Source organism: Sparus aurata, chromosome 9, assembly GCF_900880675.1.
Source record: "Sparus aurata chromosome 9, fSpaAur1.1, whole genome shotgun sequence".
NCBI classification, from domain to species: Eukaryota; Metazoa; Chordata; class Actinopteri; order Spariformes; family Sparidae; genus Sparus; species Sparus aurata.
The window spans coordinates 20,873,974-20,900,143 of record NC_044195.1 but is presented as its reverse complement, the minus strand read 5'-3'; the positions used below and the strand labels follow the sequence as shown (position 1 = coordinate 20,900,143).

Below are 26,170 nucleotides of genomic sequence, written 5' to 3'. Positions count from 1 at the left end.
TGACAGCTCCGCTTGTCACAGTGCCACCTCCAGTAGCTACCACCAATGGGCTGAATCTGCAAACTGTATGTTTAAATGTATGTTGGTGTAATTCATCACTTTTTTAACACTATGACCAAATGTTAAATGTATATTATAATAAAATATCACAATTTGAATATGTAAATTAACCTGACCAGTAAATGTCAGTTTGATGACGCATTTTGTACGGTGAGCAAGGAGGGATGTGTATCACTTCCGGTCATCAACTGGCTCAAAACCAACGTTCATGATAATTTTTTGTGATGTGGACTCACTGAAGAGTTTCGGAGGAGGCTGGAAAAGTGTTTAAAAAACGACGGTAAGTACTTTAAACAACCTATTTAGCTTATGTTAGTTATGTGAGGTTTTTGAAGACCGAATACAAAAGTCTCAAGAGGGACGAAAATCACGTAGCGTAAAGTTAGCTTGAATGTTTGATTACATGTTAGCCTGGTAAAGTAGTGAAGAGGAGGTGTATAACGGTAGTTTTATAAATTAATTCCACTTAAGTTAATAAAGGACTTTTCTGAGAATGTGTATGAGATTTAACCATCTGCAAAATGTTAATGCTGTGGTGCTGTGTTCCACATGAAATTAAAGTCCTGTGTGTGCTGTGGTCAACAGGAAGCTTTTAGGTTGTTGTATGTTGGTAGTGATGTCGATGCAGTATGTTACAGAAACATATACACTACTCAAAATTAGTTAGGAATATTGGGATATGGGTGCATATATGATTGTGCATGGATATGCAATAATAGTAAAGAATATTCACAAAACACTAAATACAATTTAAGAATAAACAGCTGAAGCACTAAAATATTCCAATATCCCTAACTAGTTTTGTGTCATGGATATTAATGGTTGGGTCTGTAAAAGGCTTGACCCTAGAAGGGCAGTGATGAAAGTACCTAAGTGCATTTATTTTAGTACTTGTACTTTACTCAAGTATTTTTATAACTTTATAATTCACAACATTTCAGAGGCAAATATCTCACTCATTTTACAATAAACTTACGTTGGATAACAAAAACCAACTAAACCAACCAAATATGAGCATCTTAAAGGTTTAGTATGTTTTTATTGTTAATTTTTTAAAGGTTAATGAATGAATTGTATGAAATACAATTTTTTAATTTTTTTATTCATGCTCCTGGCCTTCACCAGTGACCTCTGAATTTGTGTCGCTCTGTCTTTCCTCTGTTGTTTGTTTGAACTGTCTCACTTTTGTCTGTTTTGTTATTTGTCTTCATGGTTAGGCCACCAAACTATTTCCCCTCTGGGATTAATAAAGTTAACTCATCCTATCAACAGCAAAGGAAAATCTTGAATTGGATTAGCTTCTAGTAAGGGTGTTATATCTCTGGCTGTAGTGGCTAATACTTAGATATATCATCCCTTTGTATGTTCTTTTTGGATTATCTCTGCAGATTTCCTTTATTTAATCAGATATTATTGGAAAAAAAGTAATATAAGTGAGAACACTATAACCCTGGATACCTTTCACTAATGATAGGGTTAAAATGTCAACAATTTCACCATGCACCACGTCCATGTAGATGTTGTGCATAATCACACAATCTAACTTAACAGATGGAGTATGTACAGTTTTTGCATTGGAAACCATTTCCATTTACAGGACTTCTCAATCATGTTGATTAAAAAGTTGTGAGATCATTCATGACTTTGGTAACAATTTACAAAACAGGCAGTCACCATTCCATGTAGGTGTTCTGAGGCTAATCAATACATCACATGATCATCCACAGCAGATCAATAATCATCCTTCATAAGGTGAATGTGCGCACATTAATCAATAGTTTTAGCCAGCAGGCTAATTTTCAGCTGCGGGCCTTTGGTGAGATGTGCTTAGAAAAATATTTTTCCTCTCGCGTTAGTAAAGGATGGATTCAGTTTTCAAGTCAGTCTTAATACAATGCTCACATGCACACAATAAGGAGTTATTGGCCACTCTGTAATCATTCCTCCTTCCTAGACGGCCACACAAGGTAACTCTTTGTACAAGAGATGAGGATCTCTTTACAGGCAGTACAAACAGAAGGACTGATGATCCATACATGTTTAATATACTGGCATGTCAGTGTTGTTGACTTGCTAGTTTTTGAACATGGTTCTGAGTTGGGTGCAAGACTTGTGCGAACTTTGACTGCCACAGCCGGCAAAAATGGCTGAGCATGCTTGTTTACCTCGAGACATATATTTATGAGGCATAACATTGTCGTGATTATGCTGAGTTTTGTTTGTAATTACCACAATAATACATTACGTTTGAGAAATTGTTATAGAAACCTGGGATTTGTATTGTTTGACAGTTGTATGGCAGTCAGAATCTGGTGGTGGTGCAAAACTGCACAAAATACTAACTGCTATATAATGTTACATTAAAATAGATGTGGGTTATGATTTTATCGTTGAAGTAAAAACATTTTTTTGTCACAAGATTGTCTTTGCACTCTTTGCAGTAAGTCATGGACTTCATCAGTCCATCAGTATTTTCTTCTTAAAACACCTAAATATCAATTTTGAACTTTAAGGTCAGCATTAGACCTAAATTCCTTACACTCTCAAGAGACCTTCAACTTGCTCCTTTGATAATGTGCCTTCGAGCTTCAAAATAGGTTTTTAATTGCTTGGCAACCAACAGCTCTGCTCCGTTTTCTAAGGTGATTTTCCAAAGGCTATGAAAAGTATACTTATTAAGCCTATAACCTAGATGTCTCAGTAAGTAGCGGTTATTCGCCCATACAAACCTACCTCTATTAGTCAACCTCTTGGCCTGAATTACTCCAGAATTTCCAATCTTGAAATTGGCTGCACAAAAACCCTCCTGTATTGATTCTGGCAATGGTTCAGTTCTAAATGTACTGGACCTAGCATTAGTGTTCAGTATTGTTGACTATTTAAGGTCTTCGGTTCAAAATGTGAACAGAATAACATCAATATCTGTGTAATATAAAATTCCAATTCAGACAAATATCTCTGCTGTAAACACTAAATGGGAAGCCTATGGTGTAATCGTTGAGTCAGTACAAGATTCATTCAACTTGGTGGTAATATTTCAGGAAGTAGTTTGTGGTTGTGTGGTCTAACTTGATTTAGTTTGGTTTAAGTTAGTCTACTGGGCATGATGGGAAGGAGGGAACAACTTACACACACACAACTTCTAAATCTCAAGGTACAATAAAATCAACATGTATTTTCTGTGTTTTTTTTTTTTGTATACATAGCAAAGATGCGGAAGTGTGGGTCATGGGGCCACATCATAACACCAACATTATAATCTTCTGATTGTAACTTAAGCAAATCACGGCACCGCATAGAATGGAAGTCAGTAGACCATAGACCTCCAAGACCCACCAGTCCCCTTTGAATTAGTTGAATCAAGCCTAATCATTGTTGGTACCTTTCTAACTCCCCATTATCTCAGCTGCACATTGTTGGTAGTTTCTTAGCCACCTAAATATGACTGAAGTTTTTCCATCAAATTGACAAAGTAACAAAAATGTTGAAAAATGCCATATCTCACAGTTTCCTGAATCTGTCTGTTTTACCCTTTCTTCTTCCTTCACAAGTTTCATGGAAATCTGCCATGTAGTTTTTGCGTAACCCTGCTGACAAACCAACCAAACAACCAAGAAACAAATGGACACAGGTGAAAATATGACCTCCTTGGCAAAGGTAACAAACAAATATATACCCATACTGGTACTGAACCTATGCAAGCACAAATTAAACACTAGCTCTAGTCCAGTAGTAATTTGATTTTCCCAAACATCAAAAAAGCTGTAATGTTATTTATTTAATATTTTCTCCAAATAATGTACTATAAAAATATGACAATATAATGTATGCCTGCTTTAAGGCTCACTTGGATATTTAAAGCTGAGCACAGCTTCCTGTCTTTAAATACTGCTGCTGCAGAAGCTCATTCATAAATCCATAATCTAAAATAACTATAAATTCTGGATATATTGTGCCATTGACTGTATATTTGAATCCTATATAAGTGCAAGTTTATGAAAAAGAATAAAATGATTCACTAACCATAAGTGATATATGACTGTCCTGGTAGTCTGTATGAATGTTTGAGCCATACATGTACTGTAAATAACATTTTGTTTGGCCATTGATTCATGTGCCAGCCTGTACTACTCAGGAGGCAGTCTAGATTCTGTCCACTAGATGTCAGGGAGCTCCCAGATTTGAAAACGAATTTACCAGCATCAGACTTTCAGTTGAACTGTACTCTTACCTTTAGCTTAATCAAAGAACTATAGAAATGTATGACATCTCATCATGTGTTAAATTAAAATGCCCCCATGTTTAAGTGATTTAAAAAAAAAAAAAAGAATATTTAAGTACAAAGTTCACCACACACACATTAGATATTACATAAAAACACTGATTATTCTGATAATTACAAGTCAGAATGTTATTAAGGGGCTGCTATTATCTAATAAGTCTAATTAATTTCAAGTTCTGTTATAGGTGAAGGTGTTTGTTACTTCTTGTCCTGTTTTCTTTCTACAGCAGCCACCAAAAGAGGGAGACATTACATTAGAAATAAAGAAAAACACAAGCTCCACATCTAAAACCTCCAAATATTTAGAGTGTCTCATGCAGTGTCTCGGTTCTGATTAGTCCAAAGACCATTAAGTTTATAAACCAAATCAGTCTGTGGATTATTACATGTGTACATGTGTTTGTATGCTTCTTTTAAATTTCCTGACTATGCTCAACCCTGCCCTTGTAGAATTATAAACATTTTTGTGTTCATGTCAGTATCTTAGAAAATGCCTCCTAAGTTAGTCTGAAGTTCATGTGTGTGTGAAGCTGACCCAAGGAGTCATGTGTGACTGTAGTCAGAAGATGGCAATGGTGTCAGGTTATTGCTTGGCTGTCAGTGTTGGTGGGCCGGACAGGCGGCGGCTCCGTGGTGAGCAGGGCTCCTTTCTGCCTGCTGGAGATCTTGTACTGGCTGCTTGAGTCAGCCCTAAGCCGCTCTCCCCACGCAGGGCTCCCTTCACCAGCGTTCACCTAAATCTGTCACACAGATTTGACACTGCGTCACTTGGAGTGCACTCTGAAATGACATATATATAATGTGGAATATTGTGCACATTTACAGCCTGGATTTCCCTCAGAGCATTAACGGTTTTCTTATTTTTTATGATGTTATTTTTTTTTCTTGTGGGGAAAATAAGACTCGAGTTAAACAAATGTTTTAACACTAAATACAAAGTGTTTTTATGCCCAAGCCCAAAATGTTAAAATGACAGTTTCTGGTGTAATTCTTTTTTTGTATCAGAGATTAATTTTAATTGTTAAATAAAAAAACATTTAAATCATTAAAAAAAGACTCCATATTATTTAGGAGGGGGATGGAGTGAGAGTAAATTGTTTCATCATATTCAGTTTACCGTGTTACCATATGGGGAGTTTTACAAACTGAGTGGTGTCTTTAGATTTCTGTGGCCAGTCCAAATTTTACCGTCCAACGTTCGGCACGTTTAGGCCATAAACCTAACAACCCAAATCAGCTCAAATTAGGCTCATGGCTATTTAGGCGTGAGGAATTACCCTAAATGCTGTCTCGTATATCTTTTTCCTGTGAGAAAACAATTTACACTTATCCTGATTTTAGAAAAAATTAATTTCCTCTTTCAGATTAGTGCTGTGTAGAAATGTGAATAAAGAAAGTGAACCAAATTAATGATTGAAATACATAAATATTGATATTTTCCCTGCAAATTATGTTAACATGTTAAATCTTGTTTATGTTTAATATAAATTTACAGAACACTTATCTGTGTATTTCCTCCTTTTGTTGAACACTTAAGATTAAATATGGACTTGATTTTATTATTTGATGACATCAGTCACTCAGCAAAATGTAGCTAAGTATTTTTAAGGTATTTGCAGTTATGATTTCCTAAACGGATCTGTGCTTAATTAGGCTTATGCATCCAGCCATCTGCCTCTGACTTTCTGTCGTGTGTTTCCTCGATAAGAAGCTCCTGCTTGGAGAAAGTTCTGCATTTAGTAAAGAGACCAGACATTGGACAGTGCCCATCACCCTGGGTTCACTCCTTCCCCTCATACGGCTTTTGCTCTGTTGCTTTCTTCTGCAGTATTTACTGGATAAAGTCGGAGCAACTGGCCTTGGTGGCCAGTAAGAAGGATTTTCTCTCCCTAGCTGATGTGGCTTTGCCTATTTGGGCTGCAGAAAGTGGCTCAAAAACTGGGTTGTGGTTTAGGGTTCTCAAGACATAACGTCTCAGGTTTTAAGTGATGAACTATTTAACTGTGCTGTATGATATACCCTAAAGATGTTTGGATATACATATATGAGGTAGCTTTAAACAGTTTCTGATTTTAAGTACTGTGTATGTTTGTGTCTCCAGAAACAGGCTGAAGACGATAATTAGAATTCCCTTATCCGGTTGTAAATGAGAAGTCATGGACGTTTCCTCCTTTGGGAATCTTCACCTATTTGAAAAGAGAATAGAGGTTAAAAATCTGCTAAACGAGTTAGCAGCAAGCAGGATCCTTCTCCTCCACAGGTAATGAGTTTGATTAATTTTTGACCTTTGGAAACTTTTCACTCCTTTTTAAGCCCCCTTTTATATTTTCCCACCCTGGGATAATAAGGAGCTGTGTTCTACAGGCTTTTTTTTCCACTGAGGACTTAAAAAGAGCACATTGTTTGCACATGAATTACATAGGTCTATAGTGGCCAAAGTGGAAATGGCAATTATATTGATTATCATCAGAATTTGTTCCTATAATTTTAGATTTGAATGCATTCATCAAACACTTATTTAGTGGATAGAAATCTAGATACATGTTAGTATTTATGTTTTAGATACTTGTCTAACTTAAAGGATGACTAAAAAAACTTTTTGGCCTACAAATAATAATGCAGGGCATGCTTATTTTCTCACACAGGTGTTTAGAAATCCTCTCTCTGATAAATCATGATTTGTAAACTTACCCATAGACAGCGGTGACAGGTTTCCTCTGATAATGTAGAAAAATGGGGAAAGAGAGGGCCGGGCTTAAGTAGAGCTGTGATTTAGAGCAGAGAGATGCAGCATCTCTCCTTTCCAGTGGAGGCCCTCCTGGGTTTGATTTAATTCTCTCCTTGCACTATTAAAAAGGCCTTCTACTCTCTTCACTGCATGCACCTTGCTGTCATAACTGGCACAAAATCATTTATCAATGCCGCTTGCAGGCAGTGCAACTAAGGCCTTTCGCAGTGTATGTTTTTCCATTATTGATTGTGTACGTAATGCATGAAGAAGTACAAAGATGGGTCTCCTCCTGTGTTGGAATGACCATATTAGGCCAATAGATGAGGGAACTTTTTCTGCTTCATCTACGAATCCATATAGCAATCATCATTCCTGCTGGGAAGGAAACTTTGTTCTTAAAATGATTTTTTTTTTTTCTATTTCACTGTTGCACTCAACAATGATCCTGCACTGGACATACGATGAGCAGTTATTTGGTGCAATAAACTGAGAGGCAGTGAATGTCAGTGTCCCCCTTTGTTGTTTAATTTATTTTCTTTTCAAAGTGAAGGGAGGTGTCCTTGCTGTGAGAGTTAGTCATTGATGTGGCTATAGTTAGTCCATCCCCTGCTGAGACTGACTGTAGGAGATGCTACTTCCTCCCTCTGGTTCGTTCATGGCTTCCTTTGCCCGGGACCATCGCCTCACTCCCTCTGTTTGGCTGCATTTTGTATGGGGGGTGAGTGCACTTGATCAAGAACAAAAGGTATAAGTGTGAAGTACAGCCGAGTCGCAGTTCCAAGAGTCACACTGCTCTGGGGTCAAACAAAGTCCCGTAACCTTCTCAACAAAGCAGACACTCTTGAGAGTTGTGCTGTTGGGAGATAGCTGAGATCAGTGTACCTGCATCTTTTTAAAAGTGTTAAATCAAATAATTGTCACGTACCATAGCATGTTGCATAACAACCCTTTAGCCCAGAACAGGCATTATGCATTTAGAAAATACTTACATGGTCCTTACAATTTAATAAAGATGTCGATGATATCAGACTGGATGTTTAAGAAAAGCTTAAATGCTTGTTTATTTGCTTACATTATTAATGTGGTTGTATATCAGACACACTAGTTGCTTAAATCTTTTTTCACAAAAGTGTATTTCAAAGGGAAGGGCACAAAAAGAATTTACTGTGAAGTCGTAAGAGGTGTAATTGCTAGATGTTGATCTTATCCATTGAACGCGCTCCATTTGTTATATTTAAGGTTATAATGATACTAAATTGTTTTATCAACAACTAACTAATGGTCGTATCAGCAATTGACAAACTCTCTGCTCAATAAGCTTAAGGTAAATGGAAAGAATCTATTACAGGCTGAGAGCCCTTTATCTCAGCTGTCTGAAATATTGACACTTACAGTAATTTGTCCCCATTTTCTATTGATTTCTTGTTTGGCTACCAGGTTATGCTGTAAACAGGGTAAATAATGACAGATTTGATCATAGCTCCCTTCATGTACACTTAGCTGGCTGGGCTGCTGACAAAGTTCACTCATCAGCTGCATAACTAATGAAGACTCTGCTGAATGGCAATAACAGTCATTTGGGCTTTCCAATGGAGGCTCGGTCAGTGGTGACATCTCTCAGAAACGGAGCAGGCGTGTTGTAGATGCTAAAGGAAGTCTCGTTGACACCTGAAGATGTTGATCAGAGCTGGCAAGGGATGTGTTAGTTTGATAATTGAAATTCATAAGTCAGATGAAAGGAGGCGTGGCTTTTTTGGAGCAGTGTGTTGAAATCACAGAAACAAGTCTTGGAAGAAAAGAAGAGTTAGAAGTACAGTTTACAGTATTTAAGAGCAACATGTGTGTTTATGAAACAGTATGAAAACTTCATATCACGATTATAGTCACCTATATTGTAATGTTTATGAATATTATCATGGTTTTTAAAAAGGTGCTGAAAATGTTCAAAATGAACATTAGAAAATGATGTTGCCTCCTTTTGTAGTGAGTTTTTTCCTGCATGTTCTGCAGAGAGGGTGATCACCATCAGAATTCTCTTAGTACTCTTATAAAAACCGAAATACCCAAATTATGATCACACACACGTCAGATGTAGGTCTCCTAGACGGCTAAAAAAACTCCAGATTGATGTCACTGCCTTTTCCACAGTTTATCAGTTTATTTTTTGTGCATTTCGAAACAAATGCAAATTACTGTAAATTCATATGATTTTCTGAATTTACCAGACTGCTCTACTTGTTCTAATAGTGGCCCTTACCCATTTACATTACTGATGATAATTTATTAAAAATCTCATTGTGTTGTGAAAGTAACAACAAACATCCCTACAATATTGTTAGGATGTCAATATTGAGGTTTTTTTGTCATACCATGATATTTCATTTTGTCACCCAGTCCAAGCATTTCTAAAGGGCTTTTGAAGAGATTTCAAAATATTCTGGTCTAATGTGTTGTATATATCACCCAGCTTAAGTCGGAGGAAAGACTATGTTAATTTGCCAGCGTCTTATGTATCTTATTATTAGTGCAAATCTGTTATATTTAATATCTGTAATATTTTTAAGATCATGCATATCCCTGCACCATAAATGAATTGCTCTTCTGGAGTAAACCTGGAAAGTTTTAAACTCCCCTATTTATTTTGAAGATCTGTGCTCACAACTATGATGTCTTTCCTGGGATTTATCACATCTATATCACCGTCTGGAATGCGTTGGTAAGCCGGGCCTCCAAGGGCTAGCATATAGCTCTCTCTGCTGGCTTTGTACAGGATGAAGAAGTCATAATCCTCAAACAGACTTAAATTCCTCCAGAAAGGCTCTTGATCCTGAATCCACTCATTTTCTTCAAACAACCAGGCCCAAAAGAGAAGAGATATTTGGGCATGGCTGAAATCCTTGATTGAAATCTGCTACAAGTGGGCACAGACACAAGTGCACATCTGTACATGTGCAATACACTCACACATGTGCACGCACAACCACACAAACAACCCCCGCACGCACATAAATACATGCACATGCACCTCCCCAGCCATCGCCTGCTGTTGGTGAGAGCCTGGACCAGGTTGTTGAGAGGGCCTCTCTGAGCTCTTATTAAAAGGTAAACTTCTCTAAGGCCAGGGAATCATGTCAATCACAGGTTGTGTTTTCGCACCGAGCCCAAAGCCTGCTCTCTCCACCCTGTCAGACGCTGTTATCACCCTCAAAGCCATATCAGAATGCTGTTTGTTCTGCGCTTTAGTTTCACCCACACAGTGGATTCAGAAAAGGTACAGGTCTATTTGATAGTGTATATTTCATTGCCGGAGAGAGACTGTGTTTGTCTTGCTGTGTTTGTCAGCTCATATTTGAGCTGAGGGTTCCTATTAAAACTAAACACCATATCAGAGGAATATTGCCACCGCCAGGCTCTTTTAAAGCGCATATTGAGTCCATGTAGTGTGGAAGCAATTTAGTTGTAGTATAGTTTATAAGTCTCATGCTTGTGATGTTTATATTTACTCTTGATTCGAATTTATTTACACACAGTAGCCTCTGCCTACATATTTCATATACTGTAATAATTACTTTAGTTTTATTCCCGTTTCTGATTCCCTAAAAAATTACCTTGTTTGCACTTTCAATTATTTATCAAAACCCGAAGAGAATGTAGCTATTTTCATTGATTAGCATTGATCAAGTCCAAGTCATTTAGTCAGCTAAGAATTTAAAACTTAAAACTTGTTACCATTACTCTCATTATGCATAGTATACTTTACGTTTGAGGTGACTGAGGAAGGTCATGTTGTACCTGTAAGACAAGATCAGCACCCTCAACAGTGTCATACGTTCATTCATTCACACGTATTGAACACCAGTTTGACTGATTTACATTATCTTGATATATGTCTCTAGTATTTTTTTTTATCAAGATCATAATACACGCCATAATTTGTCTGATATGAATTTGTGGATTTAGATCGTAGAATCTGTCCGTTATATTTGTGCGGCCTTACTTATCTTTTAAAATTGAACTTTCGAAATCACTATAATCGTTCTCTTGACATTTTGTAGTTAGTTGATTGCAAAGTCTGAACTGAATTGGGAAAGAAAGACTTTGGCTTTCTGCACCTACTGCATGACTACAGTAATCTGGAAATTCAAAACATTGTAGCTCAAAATGTCCTATCACTGATCCTGGGCTGTAACGATCAGATTTTCACTATACGATTATTGTGGCCAAACAAATTCACAATTATTAACACAATATCCTCAATCCATTGTTTAATATCACTGTTATCATGAATATTGTGATACTGTGTCACAACACCCTGCCCTGAACAATTTGAAAGCTATGGTGAAATCCATCGAGTCGAGATTTTCTCTAAATGCTTATTGAATTCACTCCAATGAATGTGTTTGCCAGTTAATTAGGGCTCGAGCAGGTCTCGACCTGCGAGGTCCCTATTGTTTTTCGAATGACCACTCTTTCGTCCCAAATGATCGCATTTTTCACTGCCTGAACATACCTCAAAACTCACCAAACATGGAATATATGTTACACCTGCCAGAAAATCTATTGTCGTCCTCACTTTCCACTACTAGGTGGCGCTATTATCAAGGAAAGTGCGTTTTGTCTTATTACTCCCATATACTTTGTCGCACATTCAAAAACCTTATATCCACGCATTCACTGAATTGTGCTGAATCTCGTAATTATAGGCCACGCCCAATGCTGCCTACCGTTTTTTTTCGCAAATTCGCGAAATGTCGTAAACCTACTTTTTCAAACTTCTCCCAGGCGATTTCACCGATTTGCATGAAACTTGCACACAGCATCTGTGGACTCTACTGACATTCCTGTACATTTTGCTGTTGCATATCTCCACATTAGTCTGTCTGAATGACATGAAACACAGGTGACAACTTCCCCATGAGCCACTAAGGCTCTGTGAAAAAATGATAAAATTAATTTTTCGAACTCATCTTAGGCCATTTCACTGATTTGCAACAAACTTTGCAAGAAGCATCTTTGGACAAACTTAGAAAAAGCTTTTACTTACGTCACACCTGGTGGCGTGGTCCATTTTGATTTTTCGCCATAAAACCATCAACTCATTATAACTTCCACATACAATTTGCCATCTTCTCCAAATTGTAGAGGGTCTTGCCCCGAATACATCTACGTGGCACACCCCGATGGCAGTATGCCCCAGTGCGCGTGGACTGCGAGGGCCTGTTCATCGCTGCTTGCAGCTTTAATTTACTGTTGATACTCTGTGTTGCTGCTTTCATCAGCCAGGTTATAAAAGACATTTTTGACCTCACTGTGACAAACCGGCTTAAATAAAGGTTAAATTAAAAGTAAAAAGCACTTGCTGCTAGTTAATAATCATTGTCCAATAAATGTACTGTAAAATATCAACACTTCTCTAAAATAGATATCTTTTGGGGGAATATAATCCGCCCTGGATTAGGAAAATGTTACAATTTTCAATATTCTGTAATCCTAAATACTGACTTTTTTTTTTTTTAAATCCTTTTTAATCCTTTTTATCTGGATAATAAGCTACATATCTTTTCTGTACCTTCTGATATCAGTGTGAATTAATTACCGTAAATACTTGCCTGATCCTCCTCATTCACCCACCTATGGATAAGGAAAACAATGGTGAAGCAGCGAGGCTTTTCCAGTCATTAGTAAGTTTGCTGGACAAACTGCAGGATCTAACACTGTGGGTGGCTGGGGAAATAAAAAGGTACTTACGCTAGTATTGACCTTGTTGCTGGACCTACTGCTGTTTGCTCTGTGGCCAGCCCTTCACAACAGACACACGCGCACACACCCACACATACATTATATTATTATTTTGCATGGATGTCAGAGAGAAAAACAGTGAATGATGAGGGATGAAAACAGTATTTGGTTTCCAGTACTTTCAGGCAGTCTCGTCTTCCATAAGATGCATAACAACAACAAAAACAAGCAGGCTGATTAAAACAAAGTAATTATAAACGCATGGAGAAACTCAAAGTTAACTTTTCATTGAAGACATTTCTTTTTTCATGGATGCGTTTTTAGTTCATCCTTTACTGCTGGAAAACAAACAAAATAAAAATGATCAGAACAAAATAACTGAAATATGTTCATTAGTATTGCAAACGGTACTGTACTCCTCTCTGTTCAAGAATCCGTATCTGTATATGAGAAAACAGTCCAAGAAGGTTTGCGATGGAGCGCCGTGTAAACATCCCATTACTGCAACTCCCGCTGATTAACATATGATTGTAATTCATCATATCATGTGCAGCTGGTGACATCTCGCAGTAGCATTTATTCCATGTTGATACATGCCTTTGGTTCCTTTTTGACAACTCAAAACAAACAGATTGCAAGCTGTCGCTACATTTGCTCAAGATGAATAGAGAAAATGAATCGGGAAATCAGGTGTGTCAGGTGATTTGCACAATCATGCCTGAGATCCTTGTGGAATCAGAGTAACTTGGTGTATTTGGATCAACACTGTCAGTGCAGACAGAATCATGTGAACAATCTACGATATCTTTACCACAGCTCAGAACCACATAACAGTGCAATCTAATGTGTATAGCCAAGGACTGCCTTTATGATATCAACATTAGGGGTTTTTATATGACTATATGAATAAAATTAATAAAATGTTGATATTTAAGGCTTTGCCAACACGTAATTATATTATTTTTAAACATAGCTTTTTAGAATGTGTTTTGGCCTTTTTCACACAGATAAACAGTTTTTTAGGTTGCTGAAAATGGACCTGTTGGAAATCTACTAATTGGGTTTTATGTGTAGCATCATTTGCAAATGTGATCTCAGATTATGTGTTATGATTCCCCTTGGTATTTGAATTTGTACTTAGACGGAATGGATGTTACATTTAGGGATCCAAATGGATGATGGACAAGAAAGACTTAAACTACTAAAACATCTTTTTTTTATATGGAAAAATCATTATCCAGAAGGATTCATTCAAATACGCATATATACACATATACATACATGCATATATATATATATATATATATATATATATATATATATATAGAGATATATATATAGATATATATAGACATATTATATATATATACATACATATATACATACATATATATATATACACACACACACACACACATATATATATACACACACACACACACACACACACATATATATATATATATATATATATATATATATATATATATATATATATATATATATATATATATATATATATACATATGTATATGTATATGTATGTAATTACACACACAAACACTACCAGTCAAAAGTTTGGACACACCTTCGCATTTTATGTTTTTTCTTTATTTTCAAATTTATTTGCGTTGTAGATTCTCACTGAAGGTATCAAAACTATGAATGAACACATATGGAATTATGTAGTAAACAAAAACGTGTGAAACACGTATGTAGTAAACAAAAAAGTGTGAAAAACTCAAAACCTGTTTTATATTTTAGATTGCTCAAAGTAGCCACCCTTTGCTTTGTTGACAGTGCTGCAATCCCTTGGCCTTCTCGCAATGAGCTTCATGAGGTAGTCACCTGAAATGGTTTTCACTTCACAGGTGTTCCTTGTCAGGGTTCATTTGTGGAATTTCTTGCCTTCTTAATGCGGTTGGGACCATCAGTTGTGTAGTGCAGAAGTCAGGTTGGTACACAGCTGACAGCCCTATGTAACAACTGTTAGAATTCATATTATGGCAAGAACCAACCAGCTAAGTAAAGAGAAATGACAGTCCATCATTACTTTAAGAACTGAAGGTAAGTCAGTCTGAAAAATTGCAAAAACTTTGAATGTGTCCCCAAGTGCAGTCGCAAAAACCATTAAGCGCTACGATGACACTGGAGACCAAGAGACCACTAAAGACCAAGAGTCACCTCTGCTGCTGAGGATAAGTTCATCCAAGTCACCAGCCTCAGAAATTGCAAGTTAACAGCACCTCAGATTAGAGCCCCGATGAATGCCACACAGAGTTCTAGTAGCAGACACATCTCTACATCAACTGTTCAGAGGAGACTGCACAAATTGGGCCTTTATGGTCAAATAGCTGCTAAAAAACCCCTACTAAAGAAAAGCAACAAGCAGAAGAGATTCGTTTGGGCCAAGAAACACAAGGAATGGACATTAGACTGGTGGAAATCTGTGCTTTGGTCTGATGAGTCCAAATTTGAGATCTTTGGTTCCACCCACTGTGTCTTTGTGCAACACAGAAAAGGTGAACGGATGGTCTCTACATGCATATTTCAGGGGGTGTGATGGTGTGGGGGTACTTTGCTGGTGACACTGTTGGGGATTTATTCAAAATTGAAGGCACTATGAGCCAGCATGGCTACCACAGCATCCTGCAGCGACATGCCATCCCATCCGGTTTGCGTTAAGTTGGACCATCATTTATTTTTCAACAGGACAATGACCCCAAACACACCTCCAGGCTGTGTAAGGGCTATTTGACCAAGAAGTAGAATGATGAAGTGCTGGCTGCGCCAGATGACCTGGCCTCCACAGTCACCTGACCTAAACCCAATCGAGATGGTTTGGGATGAGATGGACCACAGAGTGAAGGCAAAAGGGCCTACAAGTGCTCAGCATCTCTGGGAACTCTTTTAAGACTGTTGGAAAACCATTTGAGGTGACTACCTCATGAAGCTCGTTGAGAGAATGCCAAGAGTGTGCAAAGCAGTAATCAAAGCAAAGGGTGGCTATTTTGAAGAATATTTTGGGTTATTTCACACCTTTTTGTTTACTACATAATTCCATATGTAAAAATATGTCAAATCTCAAGACCTTTGTTTACTTAAATCATCCCAATTTCTTCCAACAAGGTAAAACTGCTTTTCTTTTGTAAGCCTGTCATTATAACTTTCAAGTAACATCCAGAGATACAGCAGAGAGTGAAACGAGGTTGTGCGACCGTTACTAAATGTAACGTGAATAAAACATTACCTAGTCTGTCTGAGTCACTATAAGATACACTTCACATCAGCAGTGGTGGTTGCTTAACAATGAAGACAACTCCCATGATCCCACTCTACGTTACAACTTCAGCAAACAACGTGTTTTGCTTAATTGTTTTGATTGATTTACAGCTAGTGGCATAAATTGCATACTTACTGTTTTACAGTTGAAAATTGAATTGCTCCCTGCTGGACTGACTATGTATTAGAGACACTGAATATGTCTTGGCATTTTTGTACTGCGGTATGTTATTAGTAATTGGCCAACATATACTCTAGGCATGCTATCTGCCAAAGACATATCTGTGATAAGCTCATGAGCTCATATAATCCTTTGCCAAATATAAACAGGCCTTTATTTTCAGGTGTTATCAACTGATTAAACCAAAAAAAAATGCTTTTGTTTCACAGAAGTCAAACAATGACAATTATAAAATTATGACATTTAGATATACTCTGATTTAGGTATATAAAAAAAAAACTGACTTGGCATTAAAGTAAGCTTTGATCTACATGAACATTGTGGAATTTCTGCTGAAAAGAAAGTTAACTTGTATGGTGACTTTTTAATCAAACTGATGTGTGCCCTGTAATATGTATCATTAAACAAAGATAGATGGATTTCTAATTGAATCAGTATCTTTATGTCAGACTACTGAAATAACAAAGCCAAACCTTCCAGTTGTCAGTCACTTTCTGTGCAAACAGGTCTTTTACGTCTTGAAGTTTTAACAGGCACAAGTGAAGAGGCCGAGTGATGATGCTGGCTACCAAATCCCGTTTGTCTTACACTCTGCTTGTCTTCGCAATGTGGGAATTTGTAGCATTTGGGACACTGGCGGTGCAGCTCTGTTGTGCAGCGGTCTCAGGATAGTAATGGGACGCAGTCACCAGGGAACCCCTTGAGTGTGTGCACTGAGGGAAAACTGACAGGAGCAGAAGAGAGAGCAGAGAGATTCAAACGAGTGAGCAATAGTGAGGGAAATAGAGAAGCATTTGTATGGTCTTCTCTGCCACTGAAGTTGTAAAATGGAAACATATTTCTCCCCTGACAGCTACAGTAGATCTTACCCCCTGAGTTGCGCTGCTTATGATGTTGTGCGGTGTAGAGGTGGACCGCAGGGGTGTCCCAGAGGCTTGTTGTTTCTTGTCAGAGATTAGATTGAACCAAGCGGCTCTGGTTCATACTCATGCCTGAGAGAAGCAAGAACTCCCTGTCACTGACCACAACCTCTGAGCTTTGCTCTGTATTACTGCATCCAGATTTATTTCCTATTGTAGAATAGAATATATGTTATTTTCAAATAGGCTCAACCCACCTTGGGGGGTTTCCATACTGCTGAATATTTGTTAACTGTGGCACACTGGTGCATTTCTGGCCATTGGGAATGAAGACAAAGCTACATGTTTCTCAGTTTTTCCATTTTCCAGTAAGTCTGCTTGGAGATTATAAACCGTTGAAAATAATCAGAAGTCATTGGTAAGGGACTAAATGGAGGTCCCATTGTATTTATTCACCAAACTTTAGTAGAGAAAGTGATGCCAAACTTACAGTTGGAGGAACTTTTTTCCTTAATTTATTAGAGAGTGTGTCAACATGTTAAAATGTTATGTCATGTCTCTTTATGATGTGAACATCTGACAGTCTAGATTGTTAGGAAGCACTTGTTCTTATGTCAATTCTAGCCACAACAATGTGACAGGAACACAGTGATTTGGCAAAGTAATTGATTTTCTTTCATCAGCTGGTTTTAAGAATTATTAAAGGTGTGAGGAAAGGGGACCCAAAATTTCTGGTTGATACAACTTCACTACAAAAATATATTTTTAAAATGTACTGTATACAGTATGATTGGGCAGTGTGAACCAAAAAAAATATCATGATAATGATGTTATTGACAATATAACAATAATCTAAAAATATATTTGGTTTTGAATTCACAAAAGCTGTTGAGCTCTCATCACAGGATCTTTGGCTTTCCTTATACTCAGTAAGGTGCTTCTGCTTGATGTGACAATATAAGTTTGTTGTTTTGCTCCCTTTTGGTGTTAATGTCTTCTTGTGTTTGTTGTTCTGTTGTGTAGTGGTTTCTTGTACATCTAATCTTTTGTGACTAAACAACTGAAGTTGCTCACTTTTTTGGAAGTAACTCCTCCACGGTGGAGCTTGAAGTTCTGTTTCTTTTTAATCATATTATTTATATTAAACATTTATTCAACTGTTATCAAGACCAGGGGTGTCATTTCAACAATCAAATTTAGATCTATCCTCTCAAAAATCCCCAAAACAAATTCATAATTTACAAAGTATTAAGTTCCCTGGGTGGTGTCAGTCTTAAGGGTTTTGGGGAATTGTATTTCATGATTGCCTTCAGACTGTACTTATGTAAATGGCACTGTAATTGTCGGGTAATAGAGATTTTTAGAAATCACCCCCTTTGCTGTAATAATCAATTTGATGCATGCATGTCTGCTATGTGAGCGAAGAGGTTAGCTGTCCCCCTTAGTTTTAGACAGAAGGTTTAAGGAGGGATCCACTGAAGGCATCTGTCAGTGAGGTAAAGAGCGCTGACAGCCATACGTCATCTCTGCCTGGTGCAGGCCCCTGTATTTAAAAGAGTACGGCAGTCAAAAGCCCATAAAAGTGAGTGACTCCTCGGGAGCATCTGCCACTGCATGCAGGGAGGAGATTCAATGTGAAAAAGGGGAGATAATGTGCTCACTCACTAATGGGCACCCGACTAGACACAGGCTCATTTTTCACATCATGTCATCTGTAAGGTTTGAATAAAAGTAATGGCCACAATGAGCCTGGATCTCTCCCAGCCATTATGGCTTTTGCTTCCTCACTTTTATTTGTGTTGACTTGTACAGTCGGAGGAGATGACAGTCTCCGGGTCTGTGGATCAGTCAGAGTGATGATCTGCACTGCTCTCCTCTGCTGCTGCTGACAGGTCCCTTCTCTCTGGCAGGCATGTGAGGCCAGAATGCCGCACTACGTCATATCAAATGCTGTAATCTGACAGAATAAAGGGATTTGCGCACTGGGGACATCACAAACTCTGTCTTTTGTAATTTTCTGACAGAGACAGAAGGGGGAAACGAAGGGGTTTCTACAGCTTCATGTAGAAAGAATTAGTGTCAGTCAATGTTAAGTGGCTATTTTAAGATAAATAGGAGAGGATTTTCATGGCATGTTTTGGGGCATTGGGCTTTTAAAAGACTATGCTAATGTGAGGAGATACTGATTGGTCATTGGATGTTTTCATTTCCTGAACATTCAGAGTCGCAGGGCACAGCGTGTCTAAATATCCATTCTGAAAAGGTTAGTGCGTAATTAACGCTTAAATTCACTGCCACTGTCAGCCATGTTCAGTTCAGAATAACAATAGATACTCAGATGGTAATCTTTATGTCTATAAGATTGACTAATCTTGAAGAAATTAAATAATAATAATAATAATGATGATGATAATAATATTTTTTCTGTTGTATTTGTACTTCAGGTGACTTGCATTACACAATTACTGAATGCATGTAGGAAAGTGAATATTAATATTAAATACATATATATTTTATGCTTCATAAATTACTTTTAAAATAAAGGACTGTTTTGTGTCAGCCCCTATAAAATGGAAAGACGGGTGAGAAAACAAGTGATTTCCTTATTAGGTTCAGGAGTCAAAGGCCTTCTTCCAGAGCTGTGGATTTCAAGAGCCTAGAAGATTAAGACATATATTGGATTCATGATGGAGGCCACAAAGTTCATTTTCAAAATAAAACAGAATATTATTCACAGTCCTTTTAAAATTCAGATTGCCAGCTGACCTGTGACTTGGAAGTAGTGTATTACATTTTCAATGAGCTGCCGCTATGTCACTAGGAGTAAAAATCCCATTTCTTGCTCCTCTGCCAGGGGAATTATGGGATTAGACCAACCACAGTTTAAGGAACTATGAGAGAAACAAAGGTATTGTAAAATAAAATTTTGACAGATCACATTTCCTTTGTTTTCCTCTCTTGTGCATCCCTTTTACTGCAGGCTGCGTCACTGTGTTAATTCTTGAAAGCAATGGAAGAGAGACAGATATCTTATTGTGAGTCGTACTGAGACAACACTGTAGTGAGGTGGAAACGAAAATACTCCTGCTTTGTAAGGCAGTGAAAATCTCCCACCAGTGATATTATAAGAGACACATGCACACAGCTCTGGCTGATTTTCATATATATTAAAATCACTACCTACTGTGGCATATGAAATTGTTCAAACCACTAAGGCCTAAGCTTACCATTGGAACTTCTGCTACTCTTTGATTCAGATTTTTCTCTCAATTCTCTGACCCTAAAAAAAGGTGGCCAATAATCTCATTCACACACTGTTTTCATCATAGACCCCCACGTACCCTACATAAGACCATAGAAGTAATATTGACATTGTTCAGCTGCATAAAAAGTTGCATGTCATACACAAATATTATGAAAAGTTAACGCTTTCCTCCAGGCTATATGCACTCAAAGCTGCCAGTACAATAGAAATCTCCATTTAAAGCCTCCCCCAGGACTGTTGAAATCTGTTTATACTTGCACAGAAATATCAATATAATATTCAGCTCAAATTCTAATTTTACTCTTACACTGCTGATGGCTTTGAGATATTGAGTAGGTATGCAGAGCATAATCAGTCAATAGACCTGGTGGAAGGCTGCACCACACATGGTAATAAAGCTACAACTTCAGCATGGTGAGCTCATTCCCATAGTACCCCCCATCCAACCCCCATCTCCCTGCACCAATGCCTGCCTCATCACTCCACACAAAATATCCCACCCTTAATTGGTCTGTGCTCCTCCAACATGTTTGTAATGAAAAAGCAGCACATAATTCTTAGTTTGTTGGCTGGCAGAGCCCAATTTACAAAAGTGGAGGTTGGTGATAAGCAGAGACAGTACGGCTGTGGAGTGCTCAGAACAATGAATCACCCCGCTGCCAGGGTTGAGCAGAATATAATTGAGTCCAACATCTCTGAGCACTTTCACCATAATTAATGATAATCTGTAACAGAGGAATCTGAGATTCCAGTTCACAGAACTGTTTAATTAGGCCCAGTAATGAAAGCACAGGCACTACAAGAATATGGCCGGCCCCATGATTAATGATTTGTGCTACTGAACACAAAAGTGCTGCACCGTTAACTCCAACGGATGCTGCTGTGTCTCCCTGGCATTTACAGAACACCAAAATACATATGGAGCTGTTTGCATCCCCTATATAAAACAGGATAAATACTATGTTGTTTTTTTCCTGTATGCATATGCTCCTGTTTTTATTATTTAATGCTCTGGATTAGCAAAAACATCTTTCACCTCTACTGGAATGACTACATTTAAAAAAATCAACTGACAAATATCCTTTTTGCATTATAATGAATGTAATAATATATATATAATTTTCTTTCTGTGTATATTGATATAATACACTCATCAGTTTTGACAGCTTGGTTTAGTTCATTGTAAATTGCCAAAAGAGCCAGATTTAATTAAGCTATAAATAGCACAATACTATGATGCGAAATAGACATGTAAGCAAGATACAGATTCTTTATATGCAGCTTATGCAAGTGTAATAGCAGGTATTTTTATGCGGTCATCGTGAGGAAATGTTTTTAATGCCAGCATATTAAATAAGACTTAAATTGTGTTTTGTTAAAAATGTGTGGTGGGAAACACCTTTTCAAACTGAACGTAGATTGAAAAGGTGTATAGTGTATTTCCTTGACTACACCAGCCAGTAAAACCCTTCATTTTTTATACAGTTGCGATAAAGCTCCCTGCAAAAAGATTGGCATGTGACAGAAAAATAATGTGCTGTACCATTCACTCAAGTAATAAAAAGGACATAAGAATTGAGGTCTTTTACTTAAAAGTATGGATTACATTATTGAATGAAATGCTCCAGCTCCTGTTTGTGCCTCGCAGGCATCTTTGTGGTTATTTCCTGGTAGTATAGCCAGACTTCTGCGACTTCATAACACAGCAGCAGGCTAGGCTGTGCGGTGGCTATGTGCTAGACTGGCTCCACCTTTTAAATGGATCTCATGAAATGCACAGTAATAGAGTCATACCATTATAGAAACAAAATAAGATTTCTGTTTGGCATGAATTGGATTTCTACCCAGAAAAAAAGCTATTAGTCACTCCTTGTCAGTTTGTTGACTGCTCCGAGTTTGACGTTTTTGTGTGCTATAGACCTCTGAAGTTGAATTTCACACTAAGTTGCATATTTTAAACTTAATGCTTCCTTTGGTGAAAATATGGTTGGGCAAATCAAGAGTCACGCTAAAAGACTTAATAGAAAGATCAGACTGAAATGATAGGAACAATGTGCTATGCAGGAACGTACTATTCATTTTAGTCATCACACCTTTCAGTAAAATGTTGAAGTCTCCATCAAGCAGACACAAGCCTAAGGAAACAAGAGTATGAAAGGCAATGAGCTCATAAAACCAGGCACAGAAGCTAAACCCTCATAAATCTATGACAAAACTTTCCAAAAATGAGAAAGAGGACACGCAAAAAAAGAGAAAATAAATGTATTCCTTAGAAAGAAATGACTGTAACCGCCCACCCCCTTGCCCTTACATTCCCCATGTCTAAATCTTGTTTAGTTCTTTAATTCTACAGTTTCTGACCTGGATCTGGCCATCGCTGCACATGAAAGAAATTACAAAAGCCTCTCAGTCACAGCAGCCCAGCTTCCTCCTGCACCACAGCATTTGTCATTGCCAAAACAGCAGAGTTTAATTAAGTGTTGTGAGCAGCCTAGTGAGAAACACACTTTAAATTAAACCTCTGAACATGCTGCTATTGGTTCTTTACCTTCTCAACAATCAGCGGGGTATACGGCATAAATTTCTATCTCTCAAGGGGGAAGGCAGCTGCTGCACCTCTAGCGATTCATAAACGGCTTGCCTCCCCAAGAGCAATCTCTATTACAGCACGTTTCATTATAGCCCAGTTTGGAAACAGCAAGCAGATGAATGTGATAATTAATGTCCCTTCCCAACTAAACATTTTATTTACTCTTGATGAATTAACGGTCGTTATCAGGGTTGAAGAAAAGGCATGTACAATACTTCGGTGCATCTGTGTAGGTGAAAAGAATTACATGGCAAATTATCTTCTGAGGCATCAAGCAATTCTTGGTGCACGAGATGGAATTAATTCAGCCCCTTCTATAATAATGGATTGTTTCAAGTTGGTAAGCACTTTGATTCAGCTATGCATTTGTAAGTATGTCTTTTATAATATCACAAGATACATCAGTTGAGTCAATGGGAACAGCTACAGAAGAAGATAGAGACGCCGCTGGCTGTTACATCTGTGGCAAAGATGCGCCTTTTGTTAAATGGCATTTGAATTGGTCCAGGATATTTTAAGATAGTCCACCTTAGTAGAAAGAAATATTTAGACACATCAATACCTAAAATTAAACTAACTTGACAAATAGAACTGATTCTAGTAAGATGCAAATGCACTGTTACATTATTGATCTTATGTTATCATGGTGCATCTCAATGTCATATATAGGTGACAAGTACATGCTCTCATGCCACAAAACACATGTACTAACCACAAATTAACCATGAGGATGTTTAAAGGATAACTCTGTAGATGTTCAATATTTTTCTTACTGTCAACAAATCCTATGAAAAGACCAGAACCAACAATGTATTGATTCTGATAACAAGTATTGACTGTGTAGCTTGTAGTGCCATGCGTATGTCGCATAGACTCTGCTGTTGTCCAGAAACGCTTAAAAACACACAAATGAGCAACACCTTTGCATTGGCTGAAATGTTCCGTCATTGCAATTAACTTGGGTGCTGCTGTTTGGACTTGATCCTACATACACCTCCTTGGTAGTATAAATACTCATTAGCGCACCTAATCCATGATCAAAATAGTCCCAGAGAAATACACAAATTTCCCTTCTGTTTAACTCTTGCTGAAAACATTACAGCACACATTACAACAAACATTCAAGTACAAAGTAGTCAATTTGTCTTCACTAGATTTGGGTTAGTCTTTGGTTTTGCCAGTCTGGTCCTGTGTATGAGCTAAAATTGGTTCGATTTTATGTGAACAACACATGTTCTGGCAAATTTAAAAGTACTTTACATCAGCAGCCGGTGCAATCAGACCGGACCCGCAGGTTCGGGCCGGGTTCGGGCCGAAAAAATACGCAAATGCGCGGGGTCGGGCCGGGCCTTGGGCTTCATTTTATAAAACACATTTCATGAAACACATTTCTTGCAGGTTGTAAATTATATATTGTTTGTTGTGAATCATCGCTGTTCATGTGTGGTGAAGAGTAAGTCTGGCTGCCTGTTTCATGGGGAGGGGCAGACGCAGACCTGATGCCGCTGCGTACGATAACAAGTGTATGAGTAAAACAATGCAGGCGCACGGGGGGTCGGGTTCGGGCCGGTTCGGGCAGACAATTCATGGTGGTGTGTCGGGCTGCGTCGGGTTCGGGCCTAAAAACCCACGGCCTGGGTCGGGTTGGGTTGTAATTTTCAGGCCCGTTGAGAACTCTAGTAAGAGGCAGTGAAGTGATTAGTATTTTTTGCTAAGTCAACTTTACCAAAGATCTGTCGAAAATAAAGAAGCTAACGTTACATTCACATCAGTATTAGGTAAAGTATTTGTTATTCGTAATTATAAGCAGTTGGACACTTCATTATGAAGGTATTGAGCTGTAAATGGCTTATTGTGAAGGTTAAAAGATGGCTGTTGCAGCTAACTAACAGTTTTTACGTTTTTAACGTTATTTACATAACAGTGCCAATGTGTTAACCAGCTAGGTTGCTATAGATGTTACATCATGAGCTACACAACCAAGCTAGTTTGATGCTGGGTGTAAATAAATCCAAATTGAAAGTTTAGTCTACATTACTGTATCATAGACCTGGACACAATGGTGCCGCTCAGCCTTGCCTCCAATATTGGCAAGTGGCCATCGCAGAATTGTAACAAAAAGTTCCCCTCTGCCCAAAAAGCATTTTTTCCTTATTGACTGCCATTATGACAGAGACCTCTGTAACCCTGTTGACAGGACACCTTGAACTGCTAACGAGGTTATGACTCTTTTTATTATGAATTTTTCATCCATTGAGGATTCATATTCGCACAACCAATGAAAGCAATTGATAATGTCAATCCAGGTTAAAGGATTTTCCATCTGCCTAACCATAGACTTCACATCTTCTATAGAAAAGAATGGGCTTTGGTCACAAGTGTGTCACAAACGGCCTAGAGAAGTTGGAAAGTGTTGAGACAGGGATTACTACAATATTGTTTTTTGTCCTTTTTGTGAGATTTGTTTACAATAACAAAAATATATAATTTTCCCAGCTTTACAAGATAAACTTATCTATCCATTCTGTCTGTATTTTTTCCATAATCACAGGGGACTTCTTGCAGGCCTTTGAGCTGTTCTGATCAGTTTTACGAAACTGTGTACTATTCCTCTGCATGTCAGGTGCAGTGCTGCCTCTTAAGGTTAAGTATACCTTTCATTCATAAACCTAATCTATGTTGGAGAGACAGTTCTCTAAGCAGGCTGAGTGGCTTAAAAAAACAGTCAAGTCTTGGGCCCATATAAGATGTAACAAGCCAATCCCTGGCACAAACACAGAAACCAATCAAACTCAGCCCACATGAACCTTAAACAAAGGTGGAGGTACATTTTCTATCCATGTTGGATGACATTTCCTTGTCCTCCCGTTGCTGCTGCTCCTACGTTTGAGTGATCAGACAGCCATTACAAGGTCCAGGTTTATTAGCGAGACCATATAGGCCCAAACTTTGCTGTGCTGGAGGTGTAATTCTCTACAAAGTGTGTCACGTTAACTCTGTTGACTGATCCACACAACAGCTGGTTGAGAGGACCTCTCACATCTGCAGCAGCCCTGTAGGGGAGCAGCGATGTCTGTAGCACGCTGCAGTGCAACCAGAAAGAAGCCTTGACATGCTTTTCATAGCTGGCTTGTTCATACTGGAGCAGGCTGTCACTTAAACAAGGCAGTTTCCAAGTGC

At 38.0% G+C, this 26,170-nt stretch overlaps 1 long non-coding RNA gene across 2 annotated transcripts in view; it reads left to right on the top strand.

The window, feature by feature from the left end:
- Positions 1-242: 242 nt before the first annotated feature.
- LOC115587492 (uncharacterized) overlaps positions 243-26,170 on the top strand; it is a 109,981-nt gene continuing 84,053 nt past the window's right edge. For both annotated transcript variants that reach the window (XR_003985063.1, XR_003985062.1), the window contains exons 1-2: positions 243-340; positions 6,444-6,602. This is a non-coding gene — a long non-coding RNA (uncharacterized LOC115587492). The remainder of the gene's footprint in view (positions 341-6,443; positions 6,603-26,170) is intronic.